Source organism: Phyllobates terribilis, unplaced genomic scaffold (genome assembly GCF_046119375.1).
Source record: "Phyllobates terribilis strain yellow unplaced genomic scaffold, ASM4611937v1 Scaffold_11__3_contigs__length_659146591, whole genome shotgun sequence".
NCBI classification, from domain to species: Eukaryota; Metazoa; Chordata; class Amphibia; order Anura; family Dendrobatidae; genus Phyllobates; species Phyllobates terribilis.
In genome coordinates, this window is record NW_027362771.1 from 601,927,945 (window position 1) to 601,948,196 (window position 20,252).

At 41.7% G+C, this 20,252-nt stretch overlaps 3 non-coding genes across 3 annotated transcripts; all 3 read right to left on the reverse strand.

Annotated features, from left to right (window-relative positions):
• Nucleotides 1–16,119: 16,119 nt before the first annotated feature.
• Nucleotides 16,120–16,191, reverse strand: TRNAW-CCA (transfer RNA tryptophan (anticodon CCA)). The gene has a single exon. It is a non-coding gene; the product is annotated as a tRNA-Trp (tRNA).
• Nucleotides 16,192–17,615: 1,424 nt separating this feature from the next.
• On the reverse strand, nt 17,616–17,687 carry TRNAW-CCA (transfer RNA tryptophan (anticodon CCA)). The gene has a single exon. It is a non-coding gene; the product is annotated as a tRNA-Trp (tRNA).
• Nucleotides 17,688–19,112: 1,425 nt separating this feature from the next.
• Nucleotides 19,113–19,184, reverse strand: TRNAW-CCA (transfer RNA tryptophan (anticodon CCA)). Its single transcript has one exon. It is a non-coding gene; the product is annotated as a tRNA-Trp (tRNA).
• Nucleotides 19,185–20,252: the final 1,068 nt, after the last annotated feature.

The following is a 20,252-nucleotide window of genomic DNA, read 5'->3' on the forward strand; positions in this document are numbered from 1 at the left end:
AATAATGGAATAAAGTGACAGTGCTAATAATAGTGCAAATATGCAACAGTAAATTCAGAAGAGGTAGTTCAACATTTAGAATATAATATCCACAGTTAGAGCTGATAATCCCTCATATGCTAAGGAGGGAGGCAAATGTAGAAAGCAGTAAAATAGGCATGCTTACCACCAGTATGTAGGCACTGAACCCCGCGTATCCCGACGCGCATTTCGCCTTGCTGGCTTTAACGAGGGATGATGAAAACATGGGTATAGGGTCCTTTAATAAAGTCCATTGGCCAATGGAATGAAAATAGGTAATAATGGACCCCCGCAACAGGTGATCGTGCGGGGCCATCCACAAATCCCAGCGCCACCTCCGCATCACGTGACGCGACCCAAAGGTCGCGGCACAAGAGCGGACATGACGTCTGGATGCGTTCCACCTTGGGACGCACGGCGCCATCCCCACCTCATACGGCGCGACCAAAGGTCACGACACAGAAGCGGAAATGACGTCTAAGTGCGCTCCACCATGGGACGCAGAGTGCGCTCCACCGTGGAACGCATGTGGAAGATGAAATAACAGGGATGATAAAGAGGAAGTGATGAAAGCAAAGAATAAGGTATAAATAAATAATATTTTGCTCAAAACATATTAGTGGTATAACCCGATACACAATAATCATGATTAATACTAAGTCCACAGTGATCTCCTGACCAAATAATGATACATATAATTATCCAAAATTAACAATAATTAAATGAAAATTATAATATAAAGTAACCAATATAAACATAGAATTAAATCCAGAAGAAGGGAGAGTGCCATTTATATATACTCTGTGCAAGGTAAATAGTCATCCATCCAAGTGAATAAATTTCGGCCAAAGGAATAAAAGGGTAACTCGTTGGCAAAAGGACTACAAAATAAACCAAAAATTAAAATCTTATAAAATCAGAAAATAAAAATAAAATGAATAAAAATTAATAACAATTGAGAACAAGGACCAAGTAATAGGGACAAAACTCAAAGAAAAGGTGCAAAACTTACCGTTTCATTGAGACCCATTGGGGTGATGGTTTCCAAAAGAGTAATCAATTTTACTTCCTTCTGTGCAAGAATTTTCTTCCAATTTCCGCCTCTCTGATCTACATAGACTCGATCAATGCCCCTGATTAGCAACTTCGAACTGTCACAATTATGGTAATATTTAAAGTGGCGTGGTAACGTTTTTAGTTCCATTGAATCAGAACTTCCTTTAGCCGCCTCAATGTCTAACACATGTTCTCTAGCACGTCTTCTAAGTTCACATGTAGTTAGACCCACATAATATTTATTACAGGGACAATTGGCTAGGTAGATGATGCCAATGGTTTTACAAGAGATAGTATGGATAATTTTATAATTTTTTGTCATAGATGAATCTGTGAAGAATTCCGTTTTGGCAATGTTTGGACAAGCGACACAGGATCCACAGGGTTTACAGCCCCATTTCGGCTTTCCGGTATTGAAGATTGTTTTTTGATCATCTTTTTTGATGTAACTATGTACTAGTAAATCCTTCAGGTTATGCGAACGGCGATAGGTAATCGCCGGATATTTTGCAATATAATTAACGAGGACAGGATCCAAAGTAAGTATGTTCCAATATTTCTTAAGACTCGCCCACATGTCTTTGTTGCCAGAATTGTATGTAGATATAAATCTGACAATGTCATTGTCCTTCCTTAACTTAGTGTTATATAAAAATGTATTTCTTTTTGCAAATCTTGCACGACGATAACCTCGTTGAATAGATTTATTTGAGTAGCCACGTTCTTGGAAACGCATGGTAAGGTCCTGTGATTGTTTCTCAAAGTCATAATCATTAGAACAAATCCTGCGCATGCGTAAGAATTGGCCTATCGGTATACTATCGATGAGTTTCCTCGGATGTGAAGAATCTGCGCGCAGTAAGGAGTTAGCAGCCGTTTCTTTTCTAAAAACATCTGTTTGAATCGTGCCCGTAGTGTCAATCTCCGATCGTACATCTAAAAAGTCCATATTTTTGCGCCCCATCTTGTAAGTTAATTTGATGTTCAAGGTATTGTTGTTCAAGGATTGCATGAAGATAGACAATTCTTCATCTGTGCCCTGCCATAAGAATAGAACATCTTCTATGAAACTATGCCAGGATAGAACTTTATCCAAATGAGGCAGAGAATCAGATGAAAAGATGTCCTTCTCCCACAGCCCCAGGAACAGGTTAGCATAAGAGGGCGCACAAGCTGCCCCCATTTCTGTACCCCGGAGCTGTAAGAAAAAAGATCCATCAAACAGAAAAAAATATATGTCAAGGTAAATGCCAAAAGATCAAGGACAAAATTAATGAATGGAACATCGTGTTTAGACATTTCTAAAAAATATCTGGCCGATCGTAGGCCATCATTGTGATTAATCGATGTGTATAGAGATTCTACATCACATACAACAATCACCGTATTGGTATCAACAATTAATCCATCCATTTTTTTGAGAAAATCAGAAGTGTCTTTGAGATAAGAAGGCAATGTCTCGACCAGAGGTCTGAGAATGTGATCAATAAAACGGCAAATAGGCTCACACATATTCTCAATTCCTGACACTATCGGTCGACCTGGAGGATGGATCGGATCCTTATGGACCTTGGGTAGTAAGTAAAAAACAGATACCTTCGGTGCTTTATTGAAGAGACATTCTTTTTCTTTTTCAGTAATTGTTCCAGTAGTGACTGCATATTGAAGAAGAATCTGAAGTACATCCTGAAATTTGGAAAGAGGATTGAAGGTAAGTTTCTTGTATGTAGTGGTATCTCTCAATTGACGTTTAGCTTCGTTGTTGTACATAGTAGAAGGCCAAAGTACCACATTTCCACCTTTATCAGATGCTTTAATTACAACATTATCCAATTATTTTAATTCATTAAGGGCCTTCCTTTCTTCTCTGCTCAAATTATCATATGATAATGTGGTTGGAATTCGTTTGAACTCAGCACTAACTAGTTGGACAAAAAGATCTATATTTGGATATAGAGATAAAGGGGGAAATTTTGTAGATGTGGGAATGATATTTTTTGGTAACCTACCTGTCTGAGGAGCAAATTGTTCCTCGAGTAAGCTTTCCAAAGTTCTCACTGCCTCTTGTTCTTCTATAGTAGAGAAGACATTTTCAATAGGTTTGTGAAACATCTTTTTAAATAATAATTTACGAGCAAGCAAGTGCAAGTCTTTTAAAGCTGTAAAATAATCAAACTTGGATGTGGGGGAAAAAGAAAGACCCCTATTGAGAACATCTAGCTGGATTTGAGTCAACTTAATGTTAGAAAGGTTAATTACCTTTGAAGTTGAGCCTCCTAGATTGATATCCGCCAGATTTCTTGGTGCATTTTGTCTAAAGTTGTAATGTCGATGTCCAGTTTTTTGTTTCCCCAAATGTTCATCAGGTATGCCTTCAGTGTCAGTTGATGTAACGGATGAAAAAGACGTATGGCGTATGTCTGGTTGTGATGTAGACAGCCATTAGTAAACCTTATCAGTACGTAAATCGTGTAGATCTCGTTGAAATTTTGTCAATTTTGTATTTTGAATATGTTTTTCCCATGTGGTAAAACTGTCGTCCATATCCTTGTTGAAGTCGTCTAATTCAATAGCAGTTGCTAATAATTTCAAGTCATCTTGTAGTTTGAGAATCTCTTTATCTAATGATAAGAGAGTACTGGCATTTTTCTTGATGATGAGAAGGAGAAACTTTTCAGAACATTCATCACAGATAATCCTCCATTGTTTAGTAAACTCATCATCATCGCTGCCATAAGAAGGGAATACCTGCACTCTCAAGCCCCGGGGAATCAGTTTCTCCTTTACATAATTTTCTAAAGTAGTGTTATTCCACCAAACTTTAATTTTTTGGTGGAGATGATGCTTTAAGTCCCGTTTAATATCAGATATTTTGGTTAGGTCATTGTTCTCCACCTGTGGACTCCTATTTTTAAAAACTTAAAGTGCTTGGGAATGCCAAGCCACCTATTTAGTGCACCAATCCATGATAAGATTAAGAAAAGACCTCTGTGAAAACACAGGAAAATAGATTAACAACAGTATTAATCAGCAAAATAGCTGTGCAAACACAAGATAATAATCCCCTACAACTAGAATGCACAACAGACAATAATGAAAATCAAATAAACTTTATTGAATAAAATCGACAAAATAAAGAAAAATACAGAATCCGACAGGTGATGTAATACGGGATAAAGTGCCAAAACAGATAAATAGATAGATAGATATACAAAATCATGGGAAATTGTGTAAAATATTAGAAGTAGCAGAAAATACTCAAGACTTAAATATACCCAAGAAAATGTATAAAGATACTCATCTAAAATATGGTGGGTATAAGCGAACAAAATAACAAGATAAAATTATCTCAACAGCTCAGAAAGTGGATTTGTGGATAAGAAACTTTTCAAAATTTGCATACATCACAAAATTGTAAAAAATATAAATACTTGTGATATTTCCCATAATAATGGAATAAATGCTATGATCAAAGTGAAAGGAGATCCCGACGTGCCTTAAATATTCAATATTTTGATTTTGCTTCCTGATTATTTTTCTCATCAAATAATTGTTTATGAGATATTAATCTATAACATTCAACTAAAAGAAACTTTTTCAGACACTATGCTGACAGATAGCAACACAGCTTCAATTTTAATCCAGACATGGGTTAAGTTATGAAAAAGTATTTTGACCTCGACATGATTTGAACACGCAACCTTCTGATCTGTAGTCAGACGCGCTACCATTGCTCGACGAGATCATATGAAAATAAACTTTCCGCCCATAATATAACTCACTTAAAAATTGCATGAAGAAATCGTGGCACACTTTCTCGAAATTTGCTACTTTTACTTACAGACTGAAAAAGAAATTAACAAGGATGAATGAACATCTTGATATTGGGAATGCAGGGATTTCCAGTTTAAAATTTAGAATCTATTAATAAACCCTTTTTTCTTATGGTTTCAAAGATGACAATGCTATGATCAAAGTGAAAACAGATCCCGAGATGCATTAAATATTCAATGTTTTGATTTCGTTTCACAATGATTTTTCTCATGAAAGAATTGTTTATAAGATATTAATCTATAACATTCAACTAAAAGACACTTTTTTAGACACTGCGCTGACAGATAGCAACACAGTTTCAATTTTAATCCAGACATGGGTTAAGTAATGAAAAAGTTGCTTGACCCTGGCGTGATTTGAACACGCAAACTTCTGATATAGTGTCAAACGCGTTACCGTTGCACCACAAGATCATATGAAAAGAAGCTTTCCGCCCATAATTCACTTAAAAAGTGCATGAAGAAATCGTGCACACCTTCTCGAAATTTGCTACTTTTACTTACAGACTGAAAAAGACATAAACAAGGACGAATGAATATCTAGGTATTGGGAATGGAGGGTTTTCCAGTTTAAAATTTAGAGTCTAGTAAAGAACCCTTTTTTTTTATGGATTCAAAGATGACAATGCTATGATCAAAGTGAAAGCAGATCCCGACGTGCCTTAAATATTCAATGTTTTGATTTTGCTTCCTGATTATTTTTCTCATCAAATAATTGTTTATGAGATATTAATCTATAACATTCAACTAAAAGACACTTTTTCAGACACTGTGCTGACAGATAGCAACACAGCTTCAATTTTAATCCAGACATGGGTTAAGTTATGAAAAAGCATCTTGATCTCGACATGATTTGAACACGCAACCTTCTGATCAGGAGTCAGACGCGCTACAGTTGCTCCACGAGTTCATATGAAAAGAAACTTTCCGACCATAATGTAACTCACTTAAAAATTGCATGAAGAAATCGTGGCACACTTTCTCGAAATTTGCTACTTTTACTTACAGACTGAAAAAGACATAAAAAAGGATGAATGAACATCTTGATATTGGGAATGCAGGGATTTCCAGTTTAAAATTTAGAATCTAGTAATGAACACTTTTTTCTTATGGTTTCAAAGATAACAATGCTATGATCAAAGTGAAAAGAGATCCCAACGTGCCTTATATATTCAATGTTTTGATTTCGTTTCAAAATAATTTTTCTCATCAAAGAATTGTTTATAAGATATTAATCTATAACATTCAACTAAAAGACACTTTTTTAGACACTGCGCTGACAGATAGCAACACAGTTTCAATTTTAATCCAGACATGGGTTAAGTAATGAAAAAGTTGCTTGACCCTGGCGTAATTTGAACACGCAACCTTCTGATCGGGAGTCAGACGCGTCACTGTTGCACCACAAGATAATACGAAAAGAAACTTTCCGCCCATAATTCACTTAAAAAGTGCATGAAGAAATCGTGGCTAGTGTTGAGCCACCCCCGTAGTGTTCGAGTTCGGTTCGGTTCGTCGAACACCCGTGTGTTCGTCGAACTGTTCGTCGAACTGCTCGTCGAACACCTTCGAACACCGTTAAAACCAATGGCAGGCAAACAAAAACACATAGAAACACATAGAAAACACCTTCAAAGGTGTCCAAAAGCTGACAAACTGCTCAGAGGACACAACTAACACATGGAAAAGTGACAAGTGCATATAGTCATGCGAAAAGAAAAGAGGTGGAGGAGTAAAAGGAGGGGGAGACACAGATATAGGCATGTCATGCCCTTCTAAAATCCAAAAAGTGAGAAGCCGACACGGCCAGTCCGTTCCTGCCCGTGCCACCTCTGTGTCGCCGGGTTTGTGCCAGAGCCGCGGTGGACCCTGACGGCCAGCCCCCCTCTCCCAATACTGGTGCCTGTCTGCCGGTGGGTCGAGGCCCACCATGGTGGGGGGGGGAGTAACATCTGCAGAAGAAAGACCATCTTCCAGCCAAACTAAGATGTCGACTTCTTTTCGTGGACAATGTGATACGATCCCATTCTTACGGACACGCCCATCGCTACAAATTCTAGATGAGGCACAAAAACAGCAGGTGCTTCAACAGATATAAAGTGCTCCTTCAAGTGGGCTCTCCATCACCTCAATTTCAACATCACAAATACTCCAGTCCTCAGAGGTGTCACCCCAATCGCACTTGCTTCCTCACAGCTCCCAAGTCTCCAGCTGTCCGTCTGAGTATGGGGTAACACAGATGGTTGAGTCTGCACAGCTGTTTACTCATACTATAGCCTGGGAAACGGAGGTCTGCTCCAGAGCTTCTGTTTATCAAGATGAGTAAATGATCTGATCTGATGCCTAGAATCTTTATAAGTCGGATCCAGGACCAGATGAAGAAGGTTCTGAGCATAATGTAGACCCTTGTTCCCAAACTGTAACTCCTGTTGGTGGAGGCAATGATGAAGACGATGATGAGACTCAAATACCTGATTGGAGCGACAACTTGACTTTTCAGTCAGGGCAGGAAGAGGTTGGCTCTGAGGACGACGGGTGTGATAACACACAGGGTGATGATGACGAGGTTGGAGATCCCACTTACTGTCAACCCACAGTCAGCCAGTCCATGAGGTCAGCAGAGGAGGTGGAGGAGGATGTGACTAGCCCTGGGGATGGGGATGACTCGGTACCCGGGCATTTGCCTGGCCTTGGGCATGTCGCGGTGGTCGGCTCCCTAGCCCGTACCCTGGGGTCTCTCTTTAAAAGGGTGGATAATTGTTAATTTTATAAGAGTTCATGACGCCACCTGTGGTATCTGGTGACAAGCACCAGCGCTGCAGCAGTCCACTGAGGCCGGTGATAAGGCAGCTCGATGGTATAGCTCCCCACAGGTGGAGCTAGGTCTCAGGGCAGCGTATGCAGGGGGAATGCAGGACAGGCGAGACCCAGCTGGGTCAGAGCAAGAACGGGAACGGACACGGTAGTCACTTCAGTACCTTTTACTGGTGGAAATTCAGGCACATCCCGAAGCACTGTAGGGTGAAGGGTGCATATCAGGATCCTCCCCAATGAGCGGGTGTAGGGCCTCCTGTTTCTTGCCTCTGCGTAGTAAGTTTCTGACCTGCCTGGAGCTAGGTCTAACTTTGTCTCTGTCCTGCGCTGGCTGACCTTGTGGTAGGGCCTTCTCTTGGAGTTCACGCTCCCAGTATGCGGGGCCTAAGCGTCTCCTGGTTCTGTTACATATCGGCACCTTAGCGATCCTGGGACTTGTAGTTCTCCAGGGATTCCGGTTATGCCTTACTGGGTCATAGAGATACCGGTAAGCTCGGATCCTGTGTCCGGTAAATGCTTCGGGGTGAGCTGGTTAAGCTCCTCTGTCCCTTATGTACTAACTCGCCACTCGCCTTCGGCCTACTCGGGCCCTCACTAGGCTATACACACTAACGGCAGCTTGCCGCGCTTCACTGTTCTTACAGCACCGGCACACCTTAAGCTCTATCTGGGCTCCCTGAATCTAGCAAGCAGGAGCCTCGTGCTCCAATGCTGAACTATTAACTGCGTTCTCTAGACTAGACTGAGCTCCACTGCAGACTGACCTCTCTTAGGCTTCTCTACTGCAGGAACTCTTCAGAGGAACTGAACTGCCTAGCTCCACCTTCCCTATTTATATCCCTAACGGGCTCCCTCTGCTGGTCTGAGGTGGAAGGTGGAGATGTGTGAATGTTTATGGGGGCCTCTTGTGGAGGATTCCATCAATGCACTCTTCTAGGATCTGTGATACCAAGCACAGCGGGGCATCACAGATGCTATTGACGACGAGGTTAGGTTGCGCCTTCCTGAACAGAGACGGAGTACTGGAAGCACGTCAACAAGTGCATCCTCAACCACAACTCTGCTCTCTGACCACAAGTCATAGTGGCTCTTCAGGTCACATGGGCTCTAAGCCTTGCATAGCCTGGGCATTTATTCAGATCGATAAGGATGACCTAACTCGTGTTATCTGTAATATTTGTCAGCAAAAGCTAAGTAGAGGCCAAAAAATACATAGTTTGAGTACTTCATGCATGTACCGTCACATGGATATGAAGCATAAGTTGCAGTGGGAAGCTCACTGTGCTACAATGCGGCCTAGCCGGCTGGGCCAACCACCGTCTGCCCCATCTTGTGCATCCGCAGCCTCTTCATCCTCTGTGACTAGGGGGACAGCAGTCACACATGTTTTTGGATGCAGACCTGCCACCTCTTTACCCGCAACAGCCAGTGTGATTGGCAGGTCGTCAGTTCATTGGGAAGTGGAAACACCTGCTAGTGTTGAGCGCTCTCCGACATCGAAAGCACCACCTTTGGATCAAGGCAACCTTACATGTCCGCCTGCATCTTCCTCACAGACCGGCAGTTTGCCGGGGACACCCTACTCAACACCGTCTAAGGACAACAGCCAGCCCTCAGTCAATCAGATGTGGACAAGTAAAAGACCATTTCCTCCTAGCCATGAGAAAGCTAAGAGGTTGAATTTCACCATCTGCAAGCTGTTGGCTACAGAAATGCTGCCTTTCCACCTGGAGGACACAGAGGATTTTCAAGACCTTATGTCCGTCACAGTGCCCCAGTACCAGATGCCCAGTCGGCACTACTTCTCAAAGAAAAGTGTGCCTGCGCTCCACTAGCATGTCGCACACAACATCACCGCTTCTTTGAGAAACTCTGTGTGTGACAGGGTGCACTTCACCACAGACACTTGGACGAGAAGGCATGGACAGGGGCGTTACATGTCGCTGACTGGGCACTGGGTAACTATGGTGACAGCAGGACAAGGGGCTGCTGTCCAAGTCTTACCGTCCCCACGAGTTGTGCGTCAATCCTCTTTATCTCGAAGTTCCTCCACTGCTTCTGCCTCCTCAACCTCCTCTCGGTCCTCCACCTGCACCCAAAGCCTGTCTGGTAATGCCACCTGCTTTCTAACTGCGCAGAAGGAATCCTGCACACCTCCTTACTATGCTGGCAGCAGGGCTCAACGGCATCAGTGTTTACTTTGAAATGTCTGGGAATTGTGAGTCACACAGCTGAGGAGTTGTGGTCAGCTCTGGAGACCCAGTTTCATGAAAGGTTGTCTCCACTGGACCTGCAACCAGGGAAGGCCATGTGCGACAATGCTGCAAACCTGGGTGCGGCACTTCGCCGGGGCAATGTCACACACGTGCCTTGTATGGCTCACGTGTTGAACCTGGTTGTCCAGCAATTTTTAGCCCACTATCCCGGACTAGATGGCCTTCTGCAGAGGGCTTGGTCGCTGTGTGCTCACTTCCGCCGTTCGCATCCCGCAGTTCAATGACTTACATCTCTACAGAAGTCGTTGGGCCTGCCAGTTCACCGGCTGAAATGCGATGTGCCGACACGGTGGAATTCAACTCTGCACATGTTGCAGCGACTGTGGCAGCACCGACAAGCCCTGGTGCAATATGTTCTGACGTATAGCCTGGGCCAGCGAGATCCAGAGGTGGGGCAAATCACGCTGCAGTAGTGGTCTCAGATCAGGGACCTATGAAGTTGACGTGCCCCCTGGGCCATGGGGTACCCTGAGCAGGGCCGGTAGACGCTGGGGGTTGTAGTCACTGTGGCGGTGACCCAGTCCGTGACCCAGGGCGGTCAATCCAAGGGTAATTTGTATATATGGATTTTATAATGTCTGACTACGCCACCTGTGGAGTGCGGCCAAAGGGGCCGCCGCTGCGGAACACTCCTCTGAAGCTGGTGGTTTTGCAGCAACGGTATTATTACTCACCACAGGAAGAGTGTAGCTTCAGGGCAGTGTGGGTGGATGATGGTGGTTGTAGTGCAAGGAGTCAGTAATGAACACAGAGTCCGTTTGATGCCGTCTCAAGATATTACTCACAGTTGTTGTAGTCCAGATTACAGGTACCAGAGCAATCTCCCCCGTCGTGCTGTGCATACTCAGTGAGGGCCTCAGTCCACCCCCAGATAGCTACGGAGTACTTAGCAGGACCCCCTTCTGTGTGTCCTTTCTCTGGCCTTCTCCCTGCACCTCACACCCAGTGACACTTCTATCCGGTATCCTCGGGCCTTGGCGGGTGACGTGTGTTCCGTCCCCTGGGTCCTATGTGGCTACCTTCTTAGTGAGACTGGTGTGGACTTTGGCCTGCAGTACATGAAATGCAGCAGCCTCCGGTTTCTAGTTGAGCCTTGCTGTTTCTCCGCTAGTTGAGGGACCTGTTCCCCTTATCTGGCCTGACCCCTCTAACTCCTGGTAGCAGCGGGAGTACGGGTGGCCTTCTGCACGGCCCGTAGCCGTAGGGTCCCTTCGGTTCCTGGAGCCTTCCAGCTCCCACTCCTCTCTTCTCTCCTTCAGTCCTGGGCCTCCCAGGCTAGGCCCGCTTCCGGAGCAGAGCTCATGCCTAGTCTCTGCTCCTGTCACTTTTCCTCCTCTGTCTGGCTTGCTCTTTCTAAGATGTCTTCCTATTTATACTCTCCTTGTCATGTGCTCCCCTAAGCTGCTCCCCTAAGCACCCACTACATAGGACCCTCAAACCAGCTAGGGACCTGGGACTGTGCTCTCCCTTAGGAGCAATCTCGCCCTACCCCCACTGCGGGTATGTGTTGGATGCAGGAGTTAGGGTCCCGAGCCATACGCCTTCCTTACCTGAGGGTGAGATACCACACCTCTGGGTGAGATGCAGTAACTCTGTGGTGACTGAACCCTCAGGGGCGCCACACACCCTTCTGCACAGTTTTGAAATGGCGACGAAGATGTTTAGTGCTGACGACGATGCCATTATCAGCATGACTATTCCGGTGATTTACATGCTGGAGCACACATTAAACAGAATTCAGAGTCAGGTGGTGGGACAAGAGGAGGTGGAGGAAGTAGAGGAGGAGTCGTATGCGGAAGGGATAACATCTCCAAGGTCCAGACGGTTGGCAGCACCAAGGCGGCAGGCATGGGAGGGTGGGGGAGAGGGATTAACCAGGGCGCATGGTAGCAGCCAAACTGTTGAGGAAGGTGCAGGAGCCGAGGAAGAAGTGGAGGACGAACTGGCGATGGGCATGGAAGACTCATCAGATGAGGGAGACCTTGATCACATTTCTGTTGTGCGAGGTTGGAGGGAGAGGGCAGAGGAAGGAAGCATGATTCTTACCTCGCTACCAACACAACAAGGACTTGGTCCTTCTGGATGCGCAAGACACATGAGTGCCTTCTTGCTGCACTACCTGCAACATGACCCCCGGATTGTCAGAATTCGAAGTAATCCCGACTACTGGGTTGCCACACTCTTAGATCCCCGGTACAAAAGTATATTTGCCGAAATAATTCCTGCCATAAAAAGGTATTGACGAATGCAGGAGAATCTGCAGACGCTGTTGCAGAATCTTACATGTGCTTTTCCACAAAACACCAGTGGTGCACGTAGTGAATCTCACTGTTCTAACTTGCAGCATGCCCTGGGTCCCCACTCCGGCAAGTTGGCCAACAAGTGTAACTCTCCAACATGTCCTTTCTATTTCCAGGCCACGGAGGATCCAACGTACTCGTATGCAGGACTCTGACCCCCACCCATCACTCTTAACGCTTGTTCCACTTCGTCCTGGAGTCCTGACAGGAATATGTCCAGTCCAATATCTATTAAGTGAACACCATCAGGCCGTATGAGACCTGCTTTATCTCCTTCCAGTTGTCGGTGTTGTATCACTACACCGCCTCTGTCTCTTCTAAATTTTGCCACCCGAATATTTATTACCCGCCTTGTCCATTCAATGGCCGTGATGTCTCGCGCACCTTGCCATACCGCTATCGGCACAATCTCTGACCATACTATAGCTAATTTTGTGAAAAAATCTCTGAAGCTCTTGGTGTCTAGTTTCATTATTGCCATTAGTTATGCGCTCTTGTGATGACCTAGGTTGTTTCCCCCGGCCTGTATAACTAATATGACCGGACCTCTTGCCTCTCTCCCTACCTTGATTACCTCCATTAGTACCTGTGGACATAGCAGGCCTCTAATACCTCTCCAGTTGAAATATGTGTTATGAAACTCTAATTTCCTCCCGCCTGGGCGAACTTTCGCCCTTTTTTGTGCCCAATATATATACGAGTGGCCTATCACTCACACTGTTGGCTTAGCGTCACCTGTAAAAGAAACAAACCACGTTAGGATAACAAGTCCGGTCTTATGTATCTCGCCAAACACGTGGATCGCCATCTCCCTATCCTCTGAACTTCCGTTTCTGACAGTCCTGCTCTTGCTGCTTCCGTGGCCGCACCTATGCGGAATGAGTGTGTCCCGTAATCTTTGGGGTGGTTCCCTGCTGATGTTATGCATTTATTAAATATAGCTTGGAACAGGTATCTTGATAATGGCGTTCCATCAATGTGTGATAGGAAGAAATTACTTTGTGATCTGATGGTTAGATATGTTTTTACTATTGTTACCTGACTCAGTGTACCGTTTGTGGGTTGTAGAAGTACCCAAGTACCCCTGCCCGCTGGAACTGTTTTCGATTGGTGTATGCGTAGACGTATTGCATTATTGGCTATGACTACGTCCTGGTGTAATAAGCCTCCACTGGTGGTAATTTTGGATTGAGGGACTAATTCGCTTATACATAGAGCCCCGAAGAAGGCGATCACAAATGCAGTAGACATTAGTGTTGCTTCAAATTGTGAGTGTCATGTTAATGGTGTTAGGGATAAGATGTGAGAAATCAGTTTTAGTGACACGGGACGGGACGTCTACATTCCTGACTTGGCTGACCTCTTTTCGACCCTTTTATGGATTGTCTGATGATGAATCTTTGTCACATCTCAACAATTCTGTAGTTGGAAGTGAAATGCTACTCCGGTCAGACACCGCTGCGCTGACGCCCCTGATATGCCCCTCATCATTAGCTGGTGGAGAAATTCTATGGTGAGTTGTGATCTGGCTTGTTCACATTGGTCAACCCGTCTGCCTGCTACTAGTCGTGTCCACTCTTCCCATGCCTTACCGTATGCTTGCCATGTTGACGGGGCATCTGACGCTCTGATTAATGGCATCAACTATTCGCCACTAGATCCCATAGGGAGGGTGGGCAACTGTTGCCCGATGGGTGGGCGTTGTGGAAGAGCTCTGTGAAAATCTGCCAATTGAATTGTTATAAAGCGTTAGCAGCAGCTTTATACCCCTCAGCATAGTGGCTAGCGCGGACTCATACATTGTGTTTTAGGCACAGGAATGCTAGCCTGCGTAGTAGGCCTAGCACTGGGAGAGACGATGATGCCATCTTATTAATGCAGTGCGCTAGGCTGGTGTTTTGTGCTATGAAGCGTATATTTTTGTTAGCCAGGCGCGCGCCCCATATTGCTATTGCTACCACTATTGGGAAAAATTATTTTCAGGGCTAGATGCAGCTAAAAATTATTATTAATTTCAAAGCTGGTGGAGCTTGGTATAGATGGCCTAATACAATGAGTCCCACACACTGATAGTAGCCCAACCTGATGGAGGTCAGTATAGATGGACTAATAGACCAAGTCCCACACACTGCTAGAAGCCCAAATATTTTTTCAGAGCTAGATGCAGATAACAAATATTTTGAATTTGCAACCTGATAGAGGTCAGTATAGATGGACTACTAAAACAAGTCCCACACACTGCTAGAAGCCCAAATATTTTTTCAGAGGTAGATGCAGAATAAAATTATATTGAATTTGCAACCTGGTGTAGGTTAGTATAGATGGACTAATAGAACAAGTCCCACACACTGCTAGAAGCCCAAAATTTTTTCAGAGCTAGATGCAGAAAAAAATGATATTCAATTTGCAACCTGATGGAGGTCAGTGTAGATGGACTAATAGACCAAGTCCCACACACTGCTAGAAGCCCAAATATTTTTTCAGAAGTAGATGCAGAAAAAAATTATATTCAATTTGCAACCTGATGGAGGTCAGTATAGATGGACTAATAGAACAAGTCCCACACACTGCTAGAAGCCCAAATTTTTTTTCAGAGGTAGATGCATAAAAAAATGATATTCAGTTTGCAACCTGATGGAGGTCAGTGTAGATGGACTAATAGACCAAGTCCCACACACTGCTAGAAGCCCAAATTTTTTTTCAGAGGTAGATGCAGAAAAAAATTATATTCAATTTGCAACCTGATGGAGATCAGTATAGATGGACTAATAGAACAAGTCCCACACACTGCTAGAAGCCCAAATATTTTTCCAGAGCTAGATGCAGATAAAAATTATTTTTAATTTGCAGTCTGATGGAGGTCAGTATAGATGGACTAATAGACCAAGTCCCACACACTGCTAGAAGCCCAAACATTTTTTCAGAAGTAGATGCAGAAAAAAATGATATTCAATTTGCAACCTGATGGAGGTCAGTATAGATGGACTAATAGAACAAGTCCCACACACTGCTAGAAGCCCAAATTTTTTTTCAGAGGTAGATGCAGAAAAAAATTATATTCAATTTGCAACCTGATGGAGGTCAGTATAGATGGACTAATAGAGCAAGTCCCACACACTGTTAGAAGGCCAAATATTTTTTCAGAGCTAGATGCAGAAAAAAATTATATTTAATTTGCAGCCTGATGGAGGTCAGTATAGATGGACTAATAGAGAAAGTCCCACACACTGCTAGAAGGCCAAATATTTTTTCAGAGCTAGATGCAGACAAAACATTATTTTTAATTTGCAACCTGATGGAGGTCAGTATAGATGGACTAATAGAGAAAGTCCCACACACTGCTAGAAGGCCAAATATTTTTTCAGAGCTAGATGCAGATATAAATTATTTTTAATTTGCAACCTGATGGAGGTCAGTATAGATGGACTAATAGAGAAAGTCCCACACACTGCTAGAAGGCCAAATATTTTTTCAGAGCTAGATGCAGAAAAAAATTATATTCAATTTGCAACCTGATGGAGGTCTGTATAGATGGACTAATAGACCAAGTCCCACACACTGCTAGAAGGCCAAATATTTTTTCAGAGCTACAGTAGATGCAGATAAAAATTATTTTTAATTTGCAACCTGATCCCGACGTGCCTTAAATATTCAATGTTTTGATTTCGTTTCACGATGATTTTTCTCATGAAAGAATGGTTTATAAGATATTAATCTATAACATTCAACTAAAAGACACTTTTTTAGACACTGCGCTGACAAATAGAAACACAGCTTCAATTTTAATCCATACATGGGTTAAGTTATGAAAAGGCATTTTGAACCTGACGTGATTTGAACACGCAAACTTCTGATCTGGAGTCAGATGCGCTACCGTTGCGCCACAAGGTCTTAAGAAAAGAGACTTTCCGCCCATAATATAACTCACTTAAAAAGTGCATGAAGAAATCGTGACACACATTCTCGAAATTTGCTACTTTTACTTACAGACTGAAAAAGACATAAACAAGGATGAATGAACAGCTTGATGTTGGGAATGCAGGGATTTCCAGTTTAAAATTTAGAATCTAGTAAAGAACCCTTTTTTCTTATGGATTCAAAGATGACAATGCTGTGATCAAAGTGAAAGGAGATCCCGAAGTGCATTAAATATTCAATGTTTTGATTTCGTTTCCCGATGATTTTTCTCATCAAATAATTGTTTATGAGATATTAATCTATAACATTCAACTAAAAGACACTTTTTCAGACACTGTGCTGACAGATAGCAACACAGCTTCATTTTTAATCCAGACATGGGTTAAGTTATGAAACAGTTTTTTGACCATGATGTGATTTGAACATGCAACCTTCTGATCTAGTGTCAGACGTGCTACCATTGCGCCACGCTATCATAAGAAAAGAAACTTTCCGCCCATAATATAAATTACTTAAAAAGTGCATGAAGAAATCGTGGCACACCTTCTCGAAATTTGCTACTTTTACTTACAGACTGAAAAAGACATAAACAAGAACGAATGAACATCTTGATATTGGGAATGCAGGGATTTCCAATTTAAAATTTAGAATCTAGTAATGAGCACTTTTTTCTTATGGTTTCAAAGATGACAATGCTATGATCAAAGTGAAAAGAGATCCCGAAATGCATTAAATACTCAATGTTTTGATTTCGTTTCCCGATAATTTTTCTCATCAAAGAATTGTTTATAAGATATTAATCGATAACAATCAACTAAAAGACACTTTTTTAGACACTGTGCTGACAGATTGCAACACAGTTTCAATTTTAATCCAGACATGAGTTAAGTTATGAAAAAGTATTCTGACCCAGATGTGATTTTAACACGCAATCTTCTGATCGGGAGTCAGACGCGCTACCGTTGCGCCACAAGATCATATGAAAAGAAACTTTCCACCCATAATTCACATGAAAAGTGTATGAAGAAATCGCGCAAATCTCGAAATTTGCTAATTTTGCTCACAGACTGAAAATGACATAAACAAGGACGAATGAACATCTTGATATTGTGAATGCAGGGCTTTCCTGTTTAAAATTTAGAATCTAGTAAATAACCCTTTTTTCTTATGGATTAAAAGATGACAATGCTATGATCAAAGTGAAAGGAGATCCCGACGTGCCTTAAATATTCAATGTTTTGATTTTGTTTCCCGATGATTTTTCTCATCAAAGAATCGTTTGTAAGATATTAATCTATAACATTCAACTAAAAGACAGTTTTTAAGAAACTGTGCTGACAGATAGCAACACAGCTTCAATTTTAATCCAGACATGGGTTAAGTTTTGAAAAATTTTTTGACCGTCACGTGATTTGAACACGCAAACTTCTGATCTGGAGTCAGATGCGCTACCGTTGCGCCACAAGGTCTTAAGAAAAGAGACTTTCCGCCCATAATATAACTCACTTAAAAAGTGCATGAAGAAATCGTGGCACACATTCTCGAAATTTGCTACTTTTACTTACAGACTGAAAAAGACATAAACAAGGATGAATGAACAGCTTGATATTGGGAATGCAGGGATTTCCAGTTTAAAATTTAGAATCTAGTAAAGAACCCTTTTTTCTTATGGATTCAAAGATGACAATGCTGTGATCAAAGTGAAAGGAGATCCCGAAGTGCATTAAATATTCAATGTTTTGATTTCGCTTCCCGATGATTTTTCTCATCAAATAATTGTTTATGAGATATTAATCTATAACATTCAACTAAAAGACACTTTTTCAGACACTGTGCTGACAGATAGCAACACAGCTTCATTTTTAATCCAGACATGGGTTAAGTTATGAAACAGTTTTTTGACCATGATGTGATTTGAACATGCAACCTTCTGATCTAGTGTCAGACGTGCTACCATTGCGCGACGCTATCAAAAGAAAATAAACTTTCCGCCCATAATATAAATTACTTAAAAAGTGCATGAAGAAATCGTGGCACACCTTCTCGAAATTTGCTACTTTTACTTACAGACTGAAAAAGACATAAACAAGAACGAATGAACATCTTGATATTGGGAATGCAGGGATTTCCAGTTTAAAATTTAGAATCTAGTAATGAGCACTTTTTTCTTATGGTTTCAAAGATGACAATGCTATGATCAAAGTGAAAAGAGATCCCGAAATGCATTAAATATTCAATGTTTTGATTTCGTTTCCCGATAATTTTTCTCATCAAAGAATTGTTTATAAGATATTAATCGATAACAATCAACTAAAAGACACTTTTTTAGACACTGTGCTGACAGATTGCAACACAGTTTCAATTTTAATCCAGACATGAGTTAAGTTATGAAAAAGTATTCTGACCCAGATGTGATTTTAACACGCAATCTTCTGATCGGGAGTCAGACGCGCTACCATTGCGCCACAAGATCATATAAAAAAAAAACTTTCCACCCATAATTCACATGAAAAGTGTATGAAGAAATCGCGCAAATCTCGAAATTTGCTAATTTTGCTCACAGACTGAAAATGACATAAACAAGGACGAATGAACATCTTGATATTGTGAATGCAGGGCTTTCCTGTTTAAAATTTAGAATCTAGTAAATAACCCTTTTTTCTTATGGATTAAAAGATGACAATGCTATGATCAAAGTGAAAGGAGATCCCGACGTGCCTTAAATATTCAATGTTTTGATTTTGTTTCCCGATGATTTTTCTCATCAAAGAATCGTTTGTAAGATATTAATCTATAACATTCAACTAAAAGACAGTTTTTAAGACACTGTGCTGACAGATAGCAACACAGCTTCAATTTTAATCCAGACATGGGTTAAGTTTTGAAAAATTTTTTGACCGTCACGTGATTTGAACACGCAAACTTCTGATCTGGAGTCAGATGCGCTACCGTTGCGCCACAAGGTCTTAAGAAAAGAGACTTTCCGCCCATAATATAACTCACTTAAAAAGTGCATGAAGAAATCGTGGCACACATTCTCGAAATTTGCTACTTTTACTTACAGACTGAAAAAGACATAAACAAGGATGAATGAACAGCTTGATATTGGGAATGCAGGGATTTCCAGTTTAAAATTTAGAATCTAGAAAAGAACCTTTTTTCTTATGGATTCAAAGATGACAATGCTGTGATCAAAGTGAAAGGAGATCCCGAAGTGCATTAAATATTCAATGTTTTGATTTCGCTTCCCGATGATTTTTCTCATCAAATAATTGTTTATGAGATATTAATCTATAACATTCAACTAAAAGACACTTTTTCAGACACTGTGCTGACAGATAGCAACACAGCTTCATTTTCAATCCAGACATGGGTTAAGTTATGAAACAGTTTTTTGACCATGATGTGATTTGAACATGCAACCTTCTGATCTAGTGTGAGACGTGCTACCATTGCGCCACGATATCATAAGAAAATAAACTTTCCGCCCATAATATAAATTACTTAAAAAGTGCATGAAGAAATCGTGGCACACCTTCTCGAAATTTGCTACTTTTACTTACAGACTGAAAAAGACATAAACAAGAACGAATGAACATCTTGATATTGGGAATGCAGGGATTTCCAGTTTAAAATTTAGAATCTAGTAATGAGCACTTTTTTCTTATGGTTTCAAAGATGACAATGCTATGATCAAAGTGAAAAGAGATCCCGAAATGCATTAAATATTCAATGTTTTGATTTCGTTTCCCGATAATTTTTCTCATCAAAGAATTGTTTATAAGATATTAATCGATAACAATCAACTAAAAGACACTTTTTTAGACACTGTGCTGACAGATTGCAACACAGTTTCAATTTTAATCCAGACATGAGTTAAGTTATGAAAAAGTATTCTGACCCAGATGTGATTTTAACACGCAATCTTCTGATCGGGAGTCAGACGCGCTACCATTGCGCCACAAGATCATATGAAAAAAAACTTTCCACCCATAATTCACATGAAAAGTGTATGAAGAAATCGCGCAAATCTC